The following is a 21418-nucleotide window of genomic DNA, read 5'->3' as shown; positions in this document are numbered from 1 at the left end:
AATTTATGGACTGAACTGCTTCCAGTTGCTGACCTGCTATTTTGTAGCTAAATGATAAGGGATCTATCTGTCTATGTATTCGCAGCACATTACACTTGTCTACATTGAAATTCAATTGTCATTGCCTGCACCGTGCGTCAATTCGCTGCAGATCCTCCTGTATTTTAGTACAATTTTCCATTGTTAGAACCTTTAGATGTACCACAGCATCATCTGCAAAAAGCAGCAGTGAACTTCCGATGTCATCCACAAGGTCATTTATGTATATTGTGAATAGCAACGGTCCTATGACACTGCCCTGCGGCACACCTGAAATCACTCTTACTTCGGAAGACTTCTCTCCATTGAGAATGACATGCTGCGTTCTGTTATGTAGGAACTCTTCAATCCAATCACACAATTGGTCTGATAGTCCACATGCTCTTACGTTGTTCATTATAAAGTGGTCGCAAGGCCAAGGGCAATAAAAATCACTTGATCCCTTATCTTTGTGATGAATGGAAGCCGAGATATGACCCTAAGAAAAATCGCATTTCTGCGCGCGGTTTTTTGGATTATACCGATTCGTGCAGGGACCGATCGCCAAGTTTCGCAGCAATTAGTTGGAAATGAGGGAAGGGGGCAGCAGTTCAGAGTGCTAAGACTTGAAAGAGGAACTACGGTGCATTCTTATTTAGTGAAACAGTTGTAGCAGGAGGCGTTTAGCATTTGTCGTTCTATTGTCACCCTCCGTTTCGATGCCAGTATTGCCACAGAGCGTGTGTCCAGATTGCGTCAATCCGCCTACTTTATTTAGCACGAAAGGTGCTGCTCGGAACGCGGCGGCGTTTGGTTTCGCCGTGTGCTGCCGTGTGTTGCTGCTGGCTGCGCCAGCTGGGCTACCTAAGCCAGTTTGGCTAACGAGATCAGGGGAGGCGCGGGCGCAGCCAGCGCCGGGCAACTCAGCGCAGCGAGTCAGTCACGCCGCAGTTTCGGTCGCAGAATCGCGCCAGCAGCCATTAGGTGGCAGCCGCCGCGGTTGTACAGCATACTCACCGCCGCACACCGCAGAACCAGGTAGGGGCACACCTCACACCTGGATTCCCAGCCCAAAACTGCAGGGTGATCCAAAGTGGTCTTGAGTGGACTCAGGACACCAGTATATGGTAATACTATGAGGTGACAAATCATGGGATACCTCCTAATGTCGCGTCGGACCTCCTTGCGTTCAAAAAAAAAAAAAAAATGCATCTAAGCACTATGGGACTTAACGTCTAAGGTCATCAGTCCAGGGTCGGCCGGAGTGGCCGAGCGGTTCTAGGCGCTGCAGTCTGGTACCGCGCGACCGCTACGGTCGCAGGTTCGATTCCTGCCTCGGGCATGAATGTGTGTGATGTCCTTAGGTTAGTTAGTTTTAAGTAGTTATAAGTTCTAGGGGACTGATGAGCTCATATGTTAAGTCCCATAGTGCTCAGAGTTATTTGACCATTTTTTCTTCAGTCCCAGAGACTTACGTTGTTGTTGTGGTCTTCAGTCCAAAGACTAATGTGATGCAGCTGTCATTGCTACTCTGTCCTGTGCAAGCTTCTTCATCTCGCAGTACCTATTCCAAACTACATCCTTCTGAATCTGCTTAGTGTATTCATCTCTTGCTCTCCCTCTACGCTTTTCACCCTCCACGCTGCCCTACAATACTAAATTGGTGATCCCTTGATGCTTCAGAATATGCCCTAGCGTCCGATCCCTTCTTCTAGTCAAGTTGTGCCTCAAACTTCTCTTCTCCCCAATTCTATTCAATTCCTCCTCATTAGTTGTGTTATCTACCCATCTAATCTTCAGAATTCTTCTGTAGTACTACATTTCGAAAGCTTCTATTCTCTTCTTTTGCAAACTACTTATCGTCCATGTTTATCTTCTATACATGGGTACACTCCGCACAAATACTTTCAGAAACGACTTCCTGACACTTAAATCTATACTCGATGTTGATAAATTTTCCTTCTTCAGAAACGCTTTCCTTACCATTGCCAGTCTACATTTTATATCCTCTCTACTTTTACCATCATCACTAATCTTAATCCCCAAATAACAAAACTGCTTTACTACTTTAAGCGTCTCATTTCCTAATCTAATTCCCGCAGCATCACCCGATTTAATTTGACTACATTCCATTATCCTCGTTTCGCTTTTGTTGATGTTCATCTTATATCCTCCATTCAAGACACTATCCATTCCGTTCAAGTGCTCTTCCAAGTCCTTTGCTGTCTCTGACAGAATTACAATGTCATCGGCGAATCTCAAAGTTTTTATTTCTTCTCCGTAGATTTTAATATCTACTCCGAATTTTTCTTTTGCTTCCTTTACTGCTTGCTCAATATACAGATTGAATAACATCGGGGAGAGGCTGCAACCCTGTCTTACTCCCTTCCCAATCACTGCTTCCCTTTCATGCCCCTCGACTCTTATAACTGCCATCTGGTTTCTGAACAAATTGTAAACAGCCTTCCGCTCCCTGTATTTTAACCCTGCAACCTTAAGAATATTCCAGTCAACGTTGTCAAAAGCTTTCTCTAACTCTACAAATGCGCGAAACGTAGGTTTGTCTTTCCCTAATCTATTTTCTAAGATAAGTCGTAGGGTCAGTATTGCCTCACGTGTTCCAACATTTCTGCGGAATCCAAACTGATCTTCCCCGAGGTCGGCTTCTACCACTTTTTCCATTCGTGTGTAAAGAACTCGCGTTGGTATTTTGCACCCGTGGCTTATTAAACTGATAGTTCGATTATTTTCACATCTGTCATCACCTGCTTTCTTTGGGATTGGAACTATTACATTCTTCTTGAAGTCTGAGGGTATTTCGCCTCTCTCACACATGTTGCTCACTAGACTTAGAACTACTTAAACCTAACTAACCTAAGGATATCACACACATCCATTCTGAGGCAGGATTCGAATCTGCGACCGTAGCCTCAATGCGGTTTCGGACTGAAGCGCCTACAACCACCCGGACCTCCTTTTCTGCTGAATAGTGCAACAACTCGACGTATCATGGACTCAACAAATCCTTGGAGGTCCCATGTAGAAATATTGAGCCATGCTGCCTCTATAGGCGTCCATAATTGCGAAAGTGTACCCGATGTAGGATTTTTTCACGAACTCAGCTCTCGATTATGTCCCGTAAATGTTCGATGGGAATAACCTCAGTCAGTCTAGATACCCAAATAATTCTCTCGAAGTCTCCAGAGTGTTCTTCAAACCAATCGCGAACAGTTGTGTCATCCAAAAAAATTTCAATGCTATTTGCGAACATGAAAAGCTGCAAATAGTCTACAAGCAGCCGAACAGAAATACACTACTGGCCATTAAAACTGCTACACCACGAAGATGACGTGCTACAGACACGAAATTTAACCGACAGGAAGACGTTGCTGTGATATGCAATTCATTAGCTTTTCAGGGCATTCACACAACGTGCTGACATGCGGAAACATTCCAACCGATTTCTCATACACAAACAGCAGTTGACTGGGTTGCCTGGTGAAACGTTGTTGTGATGCCTCGTGTAAGGAGGAGAAATGCGTACCATCACGTTTCCGACTTTGATAAAGATCGGATTGCAGCCTATCGCGATTGCGGTTTATCGTATCGCGTTATTACAGCTCGCGTTGGTCGATATCCAATGACTGTTAGCAGAATGTGGAATCGGTGGCTTCAGGAGGGTAATACGGAACGCCGTGCTGGATCCCAACGGCCTCGTATCACTAGCAGTAGAGATGACAGGCATCTTATTCGCATGGCTGTAATGGCTCGTGCAGCCACGTCTCGATCCCTGAGTAAACAGATGGGGACGTTCTCAAGATAGGAACCATTTGCACGAACAGTTCGATGACGTTTTCAGCAGCATGGAGTATCAGCTCGGAGACCATGGCTGCAGTTACTCTTGACGCTGCATCACACGCAGGAGTTTCTGCGATGGTTTACTCAACGACGAACCTGGATGCACAAACGGCAAAACGTCATTCTTTTCGGATGAATCCAGGTTCTGTTTACAGCATCATATCGTCGCATCCGTGTTTGGCGACACCGCGGTGAACGCACATTGTAAGCGTGTATTCGTCATCGCCTTACTGGCGTATCACCTGTCGTGCTGGTATGAGGTGCCATTGGTTACACGTCTCGGTCACCTCTTGTTCGCATTGACGGCACTTTGAATAGTGGACGTAACAATTCAGATGTGTCACGACCCGTGGCTCAACCCTTCATACGATCCCTGCGAAACTCTACATATCAGTAGGATAATGCGCGACCGCATGTTGCAGGTCCTGTACAGTCCTTTCTGAATACAGAAAATGTTCGACTGCTGCCTAGGCCAGCGCATTCTCCAGATCTCTCACCAATTGAAAACGTCTGGTCAATGGTGGCCGAGCAACTGGCTCGTCACAATACGCCAGTCACTACTCTTGATGAACTATGGTATCGTGTTGAAGCTGCATGGGCAGCTGTGCCTGTATACGCCATCCAAGCGCTGTTTGACTCAATGCCCAGGCATATCAAGGCCGTTATTACAGCCAGAGGTGGTTGTTCTGGGTACTGAATTCTCAGGATGTATGCACCCAAATTGCGTGAAAATGTAATCACATGTCAGTTTTAGTATAATATATTAGTTCAATGAATACTCGTTTGTGATCTGCATTAATATATTTGTCCAATGAATGCCCGTTTATCATCTGCATTTCTTCTTGGTGTAGCAATTTTAATGGCCAGTAGTGTATTTCCAGCTTGCTCCAAAAAGAGCGCTCTTACGGTATATCCGATGAGATAGGTGGTTCGACAGAAAGTTTTCTAACAGACAGGGAGCAGCATGTCGTCCTGAAGGGGGTGACTTCCACAGAAACAAGCATCGTTTCAGATGTGTCCCAGGGCAGCGCAATAGGTCCGCTGCTTTTTACGATTTACATAAACGATCTGTCGGCCGCGGTGGTCTCGCGGTTCTAGGCGCGCAGTCCGGAACCGTGCGACTGCTACGGTCGCAGGTTCGAATCCTGCCTCGGGCATGGGTGTGAGTGATGTCCTTAGGTTAGTTAGGTTTAAGTAGTTCTAAGTTCTAGGGGACTAATGACCACAGAGTCCCATAGTGCTCAGAGCCATTTGAACCATTTGAACCATAAACGATCTGGTTGATGGTATTGAAAGCGGCATTAGACTGTTTGCCGATTTTGCTGTACTCTACAGGAAAGTAGTATCACACGAAACTTGTGAACAAATAAATGAGGATTTGCAGAAAATAAACGTGTGGTGTAATGACTGGCAGTTATTTCTCAACATTAGTAAGTGTAATCTACTGCGTATAACAAGGCGAAAGTTCCCTTTAATATACGAGTACAAAATAAATACCCAGTCTTCGGAACTGGTAACATCCGTCAAGTATCTGGGTGTGACTATTCGAAATGATATTTATGGAATGATCAGATTAGACAAGTAGCGGGTAAGGCGATATCTAGAGTGCGATTTATTGGTAGAATCCTGAAGGGATGCAGTCCTTCAACAAAGAAATTAGCTTACAATACGTTAGTTCATCCATTCTTATAGTATTGTTCGTCTGTGTGGGACCCTTACCAGTTGGGTCTGATTCAAGAGATTGAGAAGGTCCAAAGAAGAGTGGCAAGATGCGTGACTGGTACATGTAGCCAACACGAGAGCGTTGCAAATCTTATAGAAAGTTTGAAGGGGGACATCGCTGCAGATAGAGACGCGCTAAACGGAAGGGGATGCTCACTAAATTGCGAAATAAGATCTCCACCCAGGATGCAGAGCATATATTATTACCAACAACTTTGAAACATCAACAAATGCAAAACGAGGATAATAGAATATAGTCGAATTAAGTTGGGTGATGCTGAGGGAATTAGATTAGGAAATGAGACACTTAAAGTAGTAAAGGAGTTTTGCTATTTAGGAAGTAAAATAACTGATGATGGTCGAAGTAGAGAGGATATAAAATGTAGACTGGCAATGGCAAGGAAAGCGTTTCTGAAGAAGAGACACTTGTTAACATCGAGTATAGATTTATGTATCATGAAGTCGGTTCTGAAAGTATTTGTATGGAGTGTAGCCATGTATGGAAGTGAAACATGGACGATAACTACACTCCTGGAAATGGAAAAAAGAACACATTGACACGGGTGTGTCAGACCCACCATACTTGCTCCGGACACTGCGAGAGGGCTGTACAAGCAATGATCACACGCATGGCACAGCGGACACACCAGGAACCGCGGTGTTGGCCTTCGAATGGCGCTAGCTGCGCAGCATTTGTGAACCGCCGCCGTCAGTGTCAGCCAGTTTGCCGTGGCATACAGAGCTCCATCGAAGTCTTTAACACTGGTAGCATGCCGCGACAGCGTGGACGTGAACCGTATGTGCAGTTGACGGACTTTGAGCGAGGGCGTATTGTGGGCATGCGGGAGGCCGGGTGGACGTACCGCCGAATTGCTCAACACGTGGGGCGTGAGGTCTCCACAGTACATCGATGTTGTCGCCAGTGGTCGGCGAAAGGTGCACGTGCCCGTCGACCTGGGACCGGACCGCAGCGACGCACGGATGCACGCCAAGACCGTAGGATCGTACGCAGTGCCGTAGGGGCCGTACCGCCACTTTCCAGCAAATTAGGGACACTGTTGCTCCTGGGGTATCGGCGAGGACCATTCGCAACCGTCTCCATGAAGCTGGGCTACGGTCCCGCACACCGTTAGGCCGTCTTCCGCTCACGCCCCAACATCGTGCAGCCCGCCTCCAGTGGTGTCGCGACAGGCGTGAATGGAGGGACGAATGGAGACGTGTCGTCTTCAGCGATGAGAGTCGCTTCTGCCTTGGTGTCGATGATGGTCGTATGCGTGTTTGGCGCCGTGCAGGTGAGCGCCACAATCAGGACTGCATACGAGCAAGGCACACAGGGCCAACACCCGGCATCATGGTGTGGGGAGCGATCTCCTACACTGGCCGTACACCTCTGGTGATCGTCGAGGGGACACTGAATAGTGCACGGTACATCCAAACCGTCATCGAACCCATCGTTCTACCATTCCTAGACCGGCAAGGGAACTTGCTGTTCCAACAGGACAATGCACGTCCGCATGTATCCCGTGCCACCCAACGTGCTCTAGAAGGTGTAAGTCAACTACCCTGGCCAGCAAGATCTCCGAATCTGTCCCCCATTGAGCATGTTTGGGACTGGATGAAGCGTCGTCTCACGCGGTCTGCACGTCCAGCACGAACGCTGGTCCAACTGAGGCGCCAGGTGGAAATGGCATGGCAAGCCGTTCCACAGGACTACATCCAGCATCTCTACGATCGTCTCCATGGGAGAATAGCAGCCTGCATTGCTGCGAAAGGTGGATATACACTGTACTAGTGCCGACATTGTGCATGCTCTGTTGCCTGTGTCTATGTGCCTGTGGTTCTGTCAGTGTGATCATGTGATGTATCTGACCCCAGGACTGTGTCAATAAAGTTTCCCCTTCGTGGGACAATGAATTTACGGTGTTCTTATTTCAATTTCCAGGAGTGTAACTGTTCGTCTAAAATGGTGACTATATGTTTGTGACTATTACAGCGACGTTTATCACAAACGAAAGAAGTGGTCCAACTAAAACATTCATATTTCTTTACGTACTACACGAATGTGTAGTAAAATATGGGAGTTCCTATTTAAAAAAAAACGCAGTTGATATTCGTTTGACCTGTGGCAGCGCCAACTAGCGGTCCAACCATATCGCCATCTGATTTCCCCCTCCGAGCTAGACGAGTTTCGTTCTTTGTAGTTGTTTCGTTTGATGCTTATTTTGTGAGATATTTCCCCGGTCACGGTCAATGGACCACCCTGTATAATTTCATTGACAAAGCTGGGCAATGGATCCACCTTTTTCATTGCGGATGCACAAATACGTCCGACCTCCTGTGAGAATTACAGACAGTGAACGTGGAGTATAATGGACAGTCAGTCCGCAGCTCGCGGTGTAGTGGCGAGTGTCACTGCCTCTATATCACGGGGTCCCAGGTTCGATTCCCGGCTACGTTGGGGATTCTCTCTGCCCAGGGCCGGGTTTTTGTGTTGTCCTCATCATTTCATCATCATCATTTGTGACTGTGGCTACATTGGATTGTGGGGAAAAAAATGGATTGTGTAAAATGTTGGACTTCGTACGGGTGCTGATGACCAAGCAGTTGAGCGCGCCAGACATCATCATCATCATCATCAAAAGGGACAGGGACTGTGGATAGGTGGGAATGCGGATCGGCCGTGAGGAATGTCGAGATAGTCCGTGCAGTTCCAGTAACACTGTGTCTGGATGGCGCATTGGTTAACAGATCTGCCTAGTCAGGCGGAGATCGCAGTTTCGAATCCCAGTCCAGTCTCTTTCCCTTCCTTTCTTCCTCTCTCCCCAACTTGTACATAATGATTTAATTGTGACCAAATCATTTTAATCAAATGAATTTCTTAGTGGTTGAAATGGCTCTGCGCACTATGGGACTTAAAATCTGTGGCCATCAGTCCCGTAGAACTTAGAACTACTTAAACCTAACTAACGTAGGGACATCACACACTTCCATGCCCGAGGCAGGATTCGAACCTGCGACCGTAGCGGTCGCGCGGTTCTGGACTGAGCGCTTAGAAAAATGGTTCAAATAGCTCTGAGCACTATGGGACTTAACATCTGTGGTCATCAGTCCCCGTGAACTTAGAACTACTTAAACCTAACTAACCTAAGGACATCACACACATCCATGCCCGAGGCAGGATTCGAACCTGCGACCGTAGCAGTCTGAGCGCGTAGAACCGCTAGACCACCACGGCCCTTAGTGGGATTATCTGACGTATATAGTGCTGATGATATGAGATAGTGTGAGATTCCATTAGATCTGACTACTGCGAATTTTCGCTGCAGTAATATGATCAACGTAAACAAGCGTTGCTTTCTGTGTGAGGCTACAATGGCCTATGGATTTCGCGCCTCAATTTATATAAATTTGCGTGATTGAGACATGTCTGCTATTAAGGTTTCAATGAAAATATGTTACAAGGCTTTACAATTGTCCCATATCCATGAGAGTCCTTTCAGTAGGGAACTGTGGAACTAACATTAGCATATTTTTTAAGTAAATGTGTGTTATATGTTCTCATCTTATGACATGTACTATTTCATGAGCATTTCATCATGAGACATAACACTTTTATACAGGTTATAGATATGACAATAGACGAGATTGTACCTGAGAAACATGCTTCCCACCAATACTAGCGCCCACCTAGACTGCACCACGTCCGGTAACATTACCGTACACCATTGTCTGACAATATTTGTGACAACACATTTGCAGGCCAGAATTTTTTGAAAAGGCAACACTGTGTCAGAGAAATGGACGAAAGCAAGATACAGGATGCAAAAGTGTAAATACTTTTAAATGTAACACCTTATTAGGGCACACACATAAGCATGTCGGTTGTTTACTCTCTGCATCAAACAGTCTTCGCACAAACAAATCGCCCACGTATGACCTGACGTTTTCTGAGTGCATGTACACGATGTATTCAAAAGTATCCGGACACCTTGCTGAAAATGACTTACAAGTTTGTGGTGCCCTCCACCGGTAATGCTGGAATTCAGTATGGTGTTGGCCCACCCTTAGCCTTGATCACGGCTTCCACTCTCACAGGCATACGTTAAATAAGGTGCTGCAACGTTTCTTGGGGAATGGTAGCCCGTTCTTCACGGAGTGCTGCACTGAGGAGAGGTATCGATGTCGGTCGGTGAGGCCGGGCACGAAGTCGGCGCTCCGAAACATCTCAAAGGTATTCTATAGAATTCACGGCAGGACTCTGTGGAGGCCAATCCATTACAGGGATGTTATTGTCGTCTAACCACTCCGCCACAGGCTGTGCATTATGAACAGGTGCTCGATCGTCTTGAAAGATGTAATTGCCGTCCCCGAATTGCTCTTCAAGAAGATGCTTAAAACATCAATTTAGGCCTGTGCTGTGATAGTGCCACGCAAAACAACAATGGGTGCAAGCCCTCTCCATTAAAAAGACGACCACACCATAACACCACCGCCTCCGAATTTTACTGTTGGCACTACCCACGCTGGCATATGACGTTCACCGGGCATTCGCCATACCCACACCCTGCCATCGGATCACCACATTGTGTACCGTGATTCGTCGCTCCACATGGCGGTTTTCCACTGTTCAGTCCTCCAATGTATACGCTCTTTACACTGAGCGAGGTGTCGTTTGGCATTTACCGGCGTGATGGGTGGCTTATGAACAGCCGCTCGATCATGAAATCAAAGTTTACTCACTTCCTGCCTAACTTTCATAGTACCTGCAGTGGATCCTGATACAGTTTGGAATTCCCGTGTGATGGTCTGGATAGATGTCTGCTTATTACACATCACGACCCTCTTCAACTGTCGGCGGTCTCTGCCAGTCAAGAAACGAGATTGCCCTGTACGCTTTACTTCACTATCACGTCGGAAACAGTAGACCTAGGGATATTTAGGAGTATGGAAATCTCGTGTACCACGTATGAGACAAGTAACACCCAATCACCTGACCACGTTCGAAATCCATGAGTTCTGTGGAGCGCATCATTCTGCTCTCTCACGATATCTAATGACTACTGAGGTCCCAGATATTCAGTACCTGGCAGTAGGTGGCAGCACAGTGCACCTATAATGAAAAATGTATGTTTTTGGAGATGTCCGGATACTTTTGATCACACAGTGTAGCTGCACCACTAAGGTTCAAATGGTTCAAATGGCTCTGAGCACTATGGGACTCAACAGCTGTAGTCATCAGTCCCCTAGAACTACTTAAACCTAACTAACCTAAGGACATCACACACATCCATGCCCGAGACAGGATTCGAACCTGCGACCGTAGCAGTCTCAGGCTTCCAGACTGCGCGCCTAGAACCGCGAGACCACCGCGGCCGGCTGCACCACTAAGGGCCCTATGCCTTTCAGTGTAGACTAACCATTCTGCACTGATTTGTCCACACTTCAACAACTGAACTGCTGCAGGGAAAAAACAAGCAATAATGACTACATTACGCCATACATACTTGGAGGTAGTAACCATTCTAAAAACATGCTACTCCACATAGGAATAATTATTAGTCAGCAGATGAAGACAATACTGATGTAATGTTGTTCAATATACTATCCTCAGTCATCAAAGCAAGTGTCTACATTCATAACTGTCACACCCTGTATAATGTGAGTGCGAGTCTGCTGATATTGTATTCCACAAATAAACTAAAAAAAAAAACAGAAATCAGGCATCGTGGATGCGAATTCTATCCAAAACTCTACCTCGTGAATATTTGCTGGATGCATACCTTTCGCAGATTATTGAAACATGATTTTGAGTACATAGTGGCAGAAGAATACTGAAGCCTGATTTTGTGCATATCCTGAGAGGTCAGAAAATTTGTAAAACCAATAAGAATGAAGGAATGTATACCAGTTACAATCTGACTGGGGACCATGCTTCAGATTTCGGAGCTGGTGATTCATACGCACGTCTGATGCACCTCTTCAAGTGTACCACTCATTGATATGACACTCAGTACTGAACACCTGTAACACTTTTTGCTGCAAAAAGTCCTTCTGCAGATTTTGGAATTTTTCTATGCACTACTGGCCATTAAAATTGCTACACCAAGAAGAAATGCAGATGATAAACGGGTATTCATTGAACAAATATACACTCCTGGAAATTGAAATAAGAACACCGTAAATTCATTGTCCCACGAAGGGGAAACTTTATTGACACATTCCTGGGGTCAGATACATCACATGATCACACTGACAGAACCACAGGCACATAGACACAGGCAACAGAGCATGCACAATGTCGGCACTAGTACAGTGTATATCCACCTTTCGCAGCAATGCAGGCTGCTATTCTCCCATGGATACGATCGTAGAGATGCTGGATGTAGTCCTGTGGAACGGCTTGCCATGCCATTTCCACCTGGCGCCTCAGTTGGACCAGCGTTCGTGCTGGACGTGCAGACCGCGTGAGACGACGCTTCATCCAGTCCCAAACATGCTCAATGGGGGACAGATTCGGAGATCTTGCTGGCCAGGGTAGTTGACTTACACCTTCTAGAGCACGTTGGGTGGCACGGGATACATGCGGACGTGCATTGTCCTGTTGGAACAGCAAGTTCCCTTGCCGGTCTAGGAATGGTAGAACGATGGGTTCGATGACGGTTTGGATGTACCGTGCACTATTCAGTGTCCCCTCGACGATCACCAGAGGTGTACGGCCAGTGTAGGAGATCGCTCCCCACACCATGATGCCGGGTGTTGGCCCTGTGTGCCTTGCTCGTATGCAGTCCTGATTGTGGCGCTCACCTGCACGGCGCCAAACACGCATACGACCATCATCGACACCAAGGCAGAAGCGACTCTCATCGCTGAAGACGACACGTCTCCATTCGTCCCTCCATTCACGCCTGTCGCGACACCACTGGAGGCGGGCTGCACGATGTTGGGGCGTGAGTGGAAGACGGCCTAACGGTGTGCGGGACCGTAGCCCAACTTCATGGAGACGGTTGCGAATGGTCCTCGCCGATACCCAAGGAGCAACAGTGTCCCTAATTTTCTGGAAAGTGGCGGTGCGGTCCCCTACGGCATTGCGTAGGGTCCTACGGTCTTGGCGTGCATCCGTGCGTCGCTGCGGTCCGGTCCCAGGTCGACGGGCACGTGCACCTTTCGCCGACCACTGGCGACAACATCGATGTACTGTGGAGACCTCACGCCTCACGTGTTGAGCAATTCGGCGGTACGTCCACCCGGCCTCCCGCATGCCCACTATACGCCCTCACTCAAAGTCCGTCAACTGCACATACGGTTCACGTCCACGCTGTCGCGGCATGCTACCAGTGTTAAAGACTGCGATGGAGCTCCGTATGCCACGGCAAACTGGCTGACACTGACGGCGGCGGTGCACAAATGCTGCGCAACTAGCGCCATTCGACAGCCAACACCGCGGTTCCTGGTGTGTCCGCTGTGCCGTGCGTGTGATCATTGCTTGTACAGCCCTCTCGCAGTGTCCGGAGCAAGTATGGTGGGTCTGACACACCGGTGTCAATGTGTTCTTTTTTCCATTTCCAGGAGTGTAGTCACAGGTAGTTTTCTTAAATTAAAATACAGAACGTAGGTACGTTTGACACATTATTTCGGTTGTTCCAATGTCATACATGTACCTTTGTGAACTTACCATTTCTGAGAACGCATGCTGTACAGCGTTATTACCTGTAAATACCACATTAATGCAATAAATACTCAAAATGATGTCCGTCAGCCTCAATGCATTTGGCAGTACGTGTAACGACATTCCTCTCAACAGCGAGTGGTTCGCCTTCCGTAATGTTCATACATGCATTGACAATGCGCTGACGCATCTTGTCAGGCGTTGTCGGTGGATCACGATAGCAAATATCCTTCAACTTTCCCCACAGAAAGAAATCCGGGGACGTCAGATCCGGTGAACGCGCGGGCCTTGGTATGGTGCTTCGACAATCAGTCCACCTGTCATGAAATATGCTATTCAATACCGCTTCAACCCCACGCGAGCTATGTCGCGGACATCCATGATGTTGGAAGTACATCGCCATTCTATCATGCAGTGAAACATCTTGTAGTAACATCGCTATAACATTACGTAGGAAATCATCATACATTGCACCATTTAGACTGCCATCGATAAAATGGGGGCCGATTATCCTTCCTCCCATAATGCTCCACCATACATTAACCCGCCAAGGTCGCTGATGTTCCACTTGTCGCAGCCATCGTGGATTTTCCGTTGCCCAATAGTCCATATTATGCGGGTTTACGTTACGGCTGTTGGTGAATGACGCTTCGTCGCTAAATATAACGCGTGCAAAAAATCTGTCATCATCCCGTAATTTCTCTTGTGTCCAGTGGCAGAAATGTAGACGACGTTCAAAGTCGTCGTCATGCAATTCCTGGTGCACAGAAGTATGGTACGGGTGCAATCGATGTTGATGTAGCATTCTCAACACCGATGTTTTTGAAATTCCCGATCCTCGCGCAATTTGTCTGCTACTTATGTGCAGATTAGCCGCGACAGCAGCTAAAAGACTTAACTTGGGCATCATCATTTGTTGCAGGTCGTGGGTGGCTGAAGACTTCATGTTTCCTTAAATAACGTAACTACCCGTCGAACGGTCCGGACACTTGGATGATGTCGTCCAGGATACCGAGCAGCATACACAGCACACGCCCGTTGGACATTTTGATCATACACTCCAGGAAATGGAAAAAAGAACACATTGACACCGGTGTGTCAGACCCACCATACTTGCTCCGGACACTGAAAGAGGGCTGTACAAGCAATGATCATACGCACAGCACAGCGGACACACCAGGAACCGCGGTGTTGGCCGTCGAATGGCGCTAGCTGCGCAGCATTTGTGCACCGCCGCCGTCAGTGTCGGCCGGTTTGCCGTGGCATACGGAGCTCCATCGCAGTCTTTAACACTGGTAGCATGCCGCGACAGCGTGGACGTGAACCGTATGTGCAGTTGACGGACTCTGAGCGAGGGCGTATAGTGGGCATGCGGGGGGCCGGGTGGACGTACCACCAAATTGCTCAACACGTGGGGCGTGAGGTCTCCACAGTACATCGATGTTGTCGCCAGTGGTCGGCGGAAGGTGCACGTGCCCGTCGACCTGGGACCGGACCGCAGCGACGCACGGATGCACGCCAAGACCATAGGATCCTACGCAGTACCGTATAGGACCGCACCGCCACTTCCCTGCAAATTAGGGACACTGTTGCTCCTGGGGTATCGGCGAGGACCATTCGCAACCGTCTCCATGAAGATGGGCTACGGTCCCGCACACCGTTAGGCCCTCTTCCGCTCACGCCCCAACATCGTGCAGCCCGCCTCCAGTGGTGTCGCGACAGGCGTGAATGGAGGGACGAATGGAGACGTGTCGTCTTCAGCGATGAGAGTCGCTTCTGCCTTGGTGCCAATGATGGTCGTATGCGTGTTTTGCGCCGTGCAGGTGAGCGCCACCATCAGGACTGCATACGACCGAGGCGCACAGGGCCAACACCCGGCATCATGGTGTGGGGAGCGATCTCCTACACTGGCCGTACACCTCTGGTGATCGTCGAGGGGACACTGAATAGTGCACGGTACATCCAAACCGTCATCGAACCCATCGTTCTACCATTCCTAGACCGGCAAGGGAACTTGCTGTTCCAACAGGACAATGCACGTCCGCATGTATCCCGTGCCACCCAACGTGCTCTAGAAGGTGTAAGCCAACTACCCTGGCCAGCGAGATCTCCGGATCTGTCCCCCATTGAGCATGTTTGGGACTGGATGAAGCGTCGTCTCACGCGGTCTGCACGTCCAGCACGAACGCTGGTCCAACTGAGGCGCCAGGTGGAAATAGCATGGCAAGCCGTTCCACAGGACTACATCCAGCATCTCTACGATCGTCTCCATGGGAGAACAGCAGCCTGCATTGCTGCGAAAGGTGGATATACACTGTACTAGTGCCGACATTGTGCATGCTCTGTAGCCTGTGTCTATGTGCCTGTGGTTCTGTCAGTGTGATCATGTGATGTATCTGACCCTATGAATGTGTCAATAAAGTTTCCCCTTCCTGGGACAATGAATTCACGGAGTTCTTATTTCAGTTTCCAGGAGTGTAATAGCCATACATCAACACGATATCGACCTTTTCCGCAATTGGTAAACGGTCCATTTTAACACGGGTAATGTAACACGAAGCAAATACCGTCCGCACTGGCGAAATGTTACGTGATACCACGTACTTATACGTTTGTGACTATTACAGCGCCATCTATCACAAAGCGAAAAAAGTGGTGCAAATAAAACAGTCATATTTCTTTACGTACTACACGAATATGTAATAAAAATGGAGGTTCCTGTTTTTTTAAAAAAAAACGTTGTTGATATATGTTTGATCTGTGGCAGCGCCATCTAGCGGGCCAACCATAGCGCACATGTGGTTTCCACCTTCAAGCTAGACGAGTTTCGTTCTTTGTAGTTTTTTTTTTTCGTTTGATGCTTATTTCGTGAGATATTTGGCCCGGTCACTATCAATGGACCACCCTGTGTAAGTTCGTAGTGTCTGTTCTTTGAGACATGTGTGAAAGGACTGACAAAACACATTCGTAAATGATACAAGTAAGTCATTTAGGCTTAACATAAACTGCAGTTAATTAGTGGTTACACTGGCTACACATACTGCAAAGTCCGTAAAAATGTGTGTTACCGCTCTGGACGAAAGTAAGTGACATTCAATTTTTATGTTGATAAATGTTCTTCTAATAGGAGAGAGAGCTAGACAGTGGGACACTTATCAAACTTCCGGCTGTAGCGAACGGTTTAGTAGCTTTACATATTTCCTTATTCCATTTTTAAATGATGGCAACCACTCGTTATGTTCCGCAGTCTTTTCTGAATTTACAAAAATTAATTCGAATTATTAAAGTTTCTTCAGATGCGACGACATGTTTCAAGCTACAACATACTACCAGCAACAAAAATGCGTACCGCGGGGGACAGCCGCACAGTCCAAGGCGTCTTGCCACGGTCAGCGTGACTCCCTCCGTCCAAGGTTCGAGTCCTGTCTCGGGCACTGGTGTGTGGGTTGTCGTTACTTTGAGTTAGTTTATGTTAGATGAAGTAGTGCATAATGTTAGGGGCCAATGGCCTCAGGAATATGGTCCCACAAGACCTTTCCACAAATTTCCATTTTTTCAAAATGGTTCAAATGGCTCTGAGCACTATGGGACTTAACTTCTGAGGTCATCAGTCCCCTAGAACTTAGAACTACTTAAACCTAACTAACCTAAAGACATCACACACACACCCATGCCTGAGGTAGGATTCGAACCTGCGACTGTAGCGATCGCGCGGTTCCAGACTGTAGCGCCTAGAACCGGTCGGCCACCACGGCCGGCATTTTTCAAAAACTCGACTGAAATTTAAAGGCTTTACAGTCGTGAAAGTGTTGTCAAACATATTTTTAAAAGTCCATTTCATACGTTATTACTCAAGTGTACACCAATAACCAGCAAGTGATATCAAATTATGCAGAAGTATTGTCATAAACCATTCGTAAGTTAAATACGTTTTGAAACAGATGGTATTGGAAACTAGCCCATTTCCATTTTTAGGACAGGCTAAATGGTTATGTAATGAAAGAAACTCTGTTGATTTGCAGTTAACACATGTTCCATGGTGAAAGACCTCGCGTGTGGAGGTACAATATAGTGCATGACCGACGAAGTGCTATTTAACTGTTCATAAGTTACCTGAGCAGTTATATAAATATATAGAGTTTTCTTGTCATATTTTCTGTTAAGGGGAGACGGAAGACAATTTTTATCACTATTCTGCTAATGATATTGTATCCTTTGAATAGGTACACTTTCCAAAACAACTGTAAGTGATAAAACAATGAAATATATAACATATATGCCTCAATTATAAGTAAACTAAACATAATACCTCTTATGATTTTGTAGCGAAACTTTTTATTCTTTCACTAGTAAAATTTTACTTTTTTATACGTTAATTATTATAAAACAGTTTCTCATTGCTTGGTGGTTCTCAATTTACTTGTAATAACTTATTACCATCTGCATGAAAGCAAAAAAAATGTAGTTTTGAGAAAAATCCATTTATGCTTTATTATTGCCGTTGTAGTATTGTTATTGATGACAATTACGTACCACACATATTTTACTGCACCATACTGAGCATCATATGAATCATACTGATCTTCTTTTCTTCTCTTGATCCCTCTTCTTTTCTTTCTGGCTCCTTTTGTGCATTTTAAATTAGCAGTATCTTCTTTTCGGATTCTCTCTTTATCTATTGGCACCAAGGATTTTGCAGTATTTCAGCTCGATCTAAAGCCCAATAATTCCAAAACATCCAGTTTTCTAATTGCACCATCATTGAAGCATAAAGTATCATCATAAACACCAAATTTGAGGGTTGTAAGCTGAACAAATACAGTTCTCGGTGGCCGGTTCCAAATGACGGACTTCACACATTCATTTAAATTTTAGGTTTTCCTATGAAGACATATCTTCAACAAGGTATCTTTACAAAGGTCTCTAAATATGGGTTTAATGCCATTCATTACTGATACAGGTAAAGAATGTTTGTGGTCATATCTGCCACTTCTCCTGTACTTGCACCAAGTGACAGGATCATTCAGGCAACGACCGTGCACTAGATTTTCATTTGTGGATAGCTTATGGAAGAAGATAGCCCATACAGATTTTTTAATGTTTTCTAAATTCCCTCCATTTCTTGTTATGACCAAGCCATAATAATTTTGTAATCTATCTATATCAACATTTGTCAGGCGACCTTTACCACCTCTCTTCTTACCATCTTGGCAGCGGCCTTGCCGCAGTGGATACACCAGTTACCGGGAGATCACCGAAGTTAAGCGCTGTCGGGCGTGGTCGGCACTTGGATGGGTGACGATCCAGGCCGCCATGCGCTGTCGCCATTTTTCGGGGTGCACTCAGCCTGGTGATGCCGATTGAGGATCTACTTAACCGAATAGTAGCGGCTTCGGTCAAGAATACCATCATAACGACCGGGAGAGCGGTGTGCTGACCACACGCCCCTCCTATTCGCATCCTCCACGGAGGATGGCACGGCGGTCGGATGGTCCCGCTAGGCCACTCGTGGCCTGTAGACCGAGTGTTTCTTACCATCTTCCAATACTATTTTTGACTTTTCTTTCAATAATCTTCTCAATCTGGACCCCATTCTCTTCCGGACATACGCAATGCACTGTAATTTAGAAATTTGGTAAACATTTTTGGAAACAGTGATCAATAGAGTATTATATTTTAACTAAAGGTCAGTCTTGATCAGTACACTTATGTCTCAATAACATAGGTGACGGGTTTCGGTTATATTTATATAGCCATCTTCAGACCCATGGCTTCCTTGGAGGATTGTAGGCGGAGATCTCCTCAGCCATGGGCCTGAAGATGGTTATATAAATATAACCGAAACCGGTCTCCTATGTTACTGAGACATAAGTGTACTGATCAAGACTGACCTTCAGTTAAAATATAATTTATAAATTGTGACATTAGGACCATGGGGATGTTCTGCGCATACCTGGTCATAAGAGTTTCTATCACCGTCCCCAGATTGCACAGAGGGTCAGGAAAACCATCATATCTCACGGAAAAAAGACCAGGGATTTCAAATGTGCTAAAATCTAAAAATCGAATTTTTGAAGCCCACTTGCCTTCTGTCTCCCCTCAAGTGAGTAACTGGCAATGTATTTCAAATAGCTTCAACATATTACACAGCCCGTACCCGCTCGTTTAGCCTAGAGCGCTAATGCGCTGCTTCCTGGACTCGGTAGGAGCGCCGATCACGGATAGAATCCGCCCGGCGGATTAACGACGAGGGCCGGTGTCACGGCCAGCCCGGATGTGGGTTTTAGGCGGTTTTTCACATCGCCACGTTCCGACTCAGTTACACGACTCCCAGACGTCTGAAACACGTCCGCAGTACTTCATGATTTACACTAGACGCAGACAGCTGGGGTACACTAGTTCCATCCCAGGAGGCTCGGGTTGGCGACATTAAGGACATCCGGCCGCCCTGTGACGCTAACACCGCCACATCCATAGTAACAGGGCCGACCCCGCGTTAAAGCGGGACACAGGCCCAAAGTAAATGATGATCATGATATTATACAGCACGTAAACGCGTAAAAATGGAAATATTTACAAACGCAGCACAAAACATGTCCTCAAGTATACCAGCAACAAAAACTGTAAAGAATGTCAGAATCTGCATGTGGCTGTGTTTAGAGCGCATTCCTTCAGTTCTTTCTAAAAGCAGTCACTGGGCTGAAGTACCGATCAAAACTTACACTACTGGGTATTTAAATTGCTACACCAAGAAGAAATGCAGATGATAAACGGGTTTTCATTGGGAAAATATATGAAACTAGAACTGACATGTCATTACATTTTCACGCAATTTCGGTGCATAGATTCTGAGAAATCAGCACCCAGAACAACCACCTTTGGCGGTAATAACGGCTTTGATATGCCTGGGCATTGAGTCAAACAGAGCTGGGATGTACAGGTACAGCTGCCCATGCACGATACCACAGTTCACCAAGAGTAGTGACTGGCGTATTGTGACCAGCCAGTTGCTCGGCCACCATTGACCAGACGAATTTGCTGGCCAGGGCAACAGTCGAACATTTCCTGTATCCAGAAAGGCCCGTACAGGACCTGAAACATGCGGTCGTGCATTATCCTGCAGAAATGAAGGGTTTCGCAGGGATCGAATGAAGGTTAAAGACAGGGGACGTAACACATCTGAGATGTAACGTCCACTGTTCAAAGTGCCGTCAATGCGAACAAGAGGTTACCGAGACGAGTAACCAATGGCACCCCATACCTTCACGCCGGGCGACACGCCAATATGGCGATGACGAATACGCGCTTCCAATGTGCGTTCACCGCGATGTCGCTAAACAAGGATGCGACTATCATGATGCTGTAAAGAGAACCTGGATTCATCCGAAAAAATTACGTTTTCCATTCATGGACACAGGTTCGTCGTTGAGTACACCATCGCAGGCGCTCCTATCTGTGATGCAGCGTCAAGGGTAACCGCACCCACGGTCTCCGAGCTGATAGCCCGTGTTGCTGCAAACGTCGTCGAACTGTTCGTACAGATGGTTGTTGTCTTGCAAACGTCCCCATCTGTTGACACAAGGATCGAGACGTGGCTGCACGATCCGTTAAAGCCATGTGGATAAGATGCCTGTCATCTCGACTGCTAGTAATACGAGGCCGTTGGTATCCAGCACGGCGTTCCGTATTACCCTCCTGAACCCACCGATTCAATATTCTGCTAACATTGGATCTCGACCAACGCGTATAGCAATGTCGCGATACGATGAACCGTAATCGCGATAGGCTACAATCCGATCTTTATCAACGTCGGAAACGTGATGGTACGCATTTCTCCTCCTTACACGAGGCATCACAACAACGTTTCACCAGGCAACGCCGGTCAACTGTTGTTTGTGTATGAGAAATCGGTTGGAAACTTTCCTTATGTCAGCATGTTGTAGGTGCCAACCTTGTGTGAATGCTCTGAAAAGCTAATCATTTGCATATGACAGGGTCTTTTTCCTGTCGGTTAAATTTCGCGTGTAGCACGTCATCTGCGTGATGTAGAAGTTTTAATGGATAGTAGTGTAACATGCATTCCTCGGTATACAATCTTCTAGGAACAACACTCTCTGCTGCTCATTCCATTAACTGAAATGTTAAGTCGAGAAA

At 46.6% G+C, this 21418-nt stretch overlaps 1 protein-coding gene across 1 annotated transcript in view; it reads left to right on the top strand.

Annotated features, from left to right (window-relative positions):
- The first annotated feature begins 964 nt into the window (after window positions 1–964).
- The window catches only part of LOC126293450 (uncharacterized), an 807495-nt gene continuing 787041 nt past the window's right edge, over window positions 965–21418 (top strand). Inside the window, exon 1 of the mRNA XM_049986682.1 lies at window positions 965–1056. The gene's annotated coding sequence lies outside the window, so the exon portion shown is untranslated. The remainder of the gene's footprint in view (window positions 1057–21418) is intronic.

Source organism: Schistocerca gregaria, chromosome 10 (assembly GCF_023897955.1).
Source record: "Schistocerca gregaria isolate iqSchGreg1 chromosome 10, iqSchGreg1.2, whole genome shotgun sequence".
In the NCBI taxonomy this organism is placed as follows: domain Eukaryota; kingdom Metazoa; phylum Arthropoda; class Insecta; order Orthoptera; family Acrididae; genus Schistocerca; species Schistocerca gregaria.
Note: the sequence above shows the minus strand (reverse complement) of the source record. Positions and strands in the feature narration are given on the sequence as shown.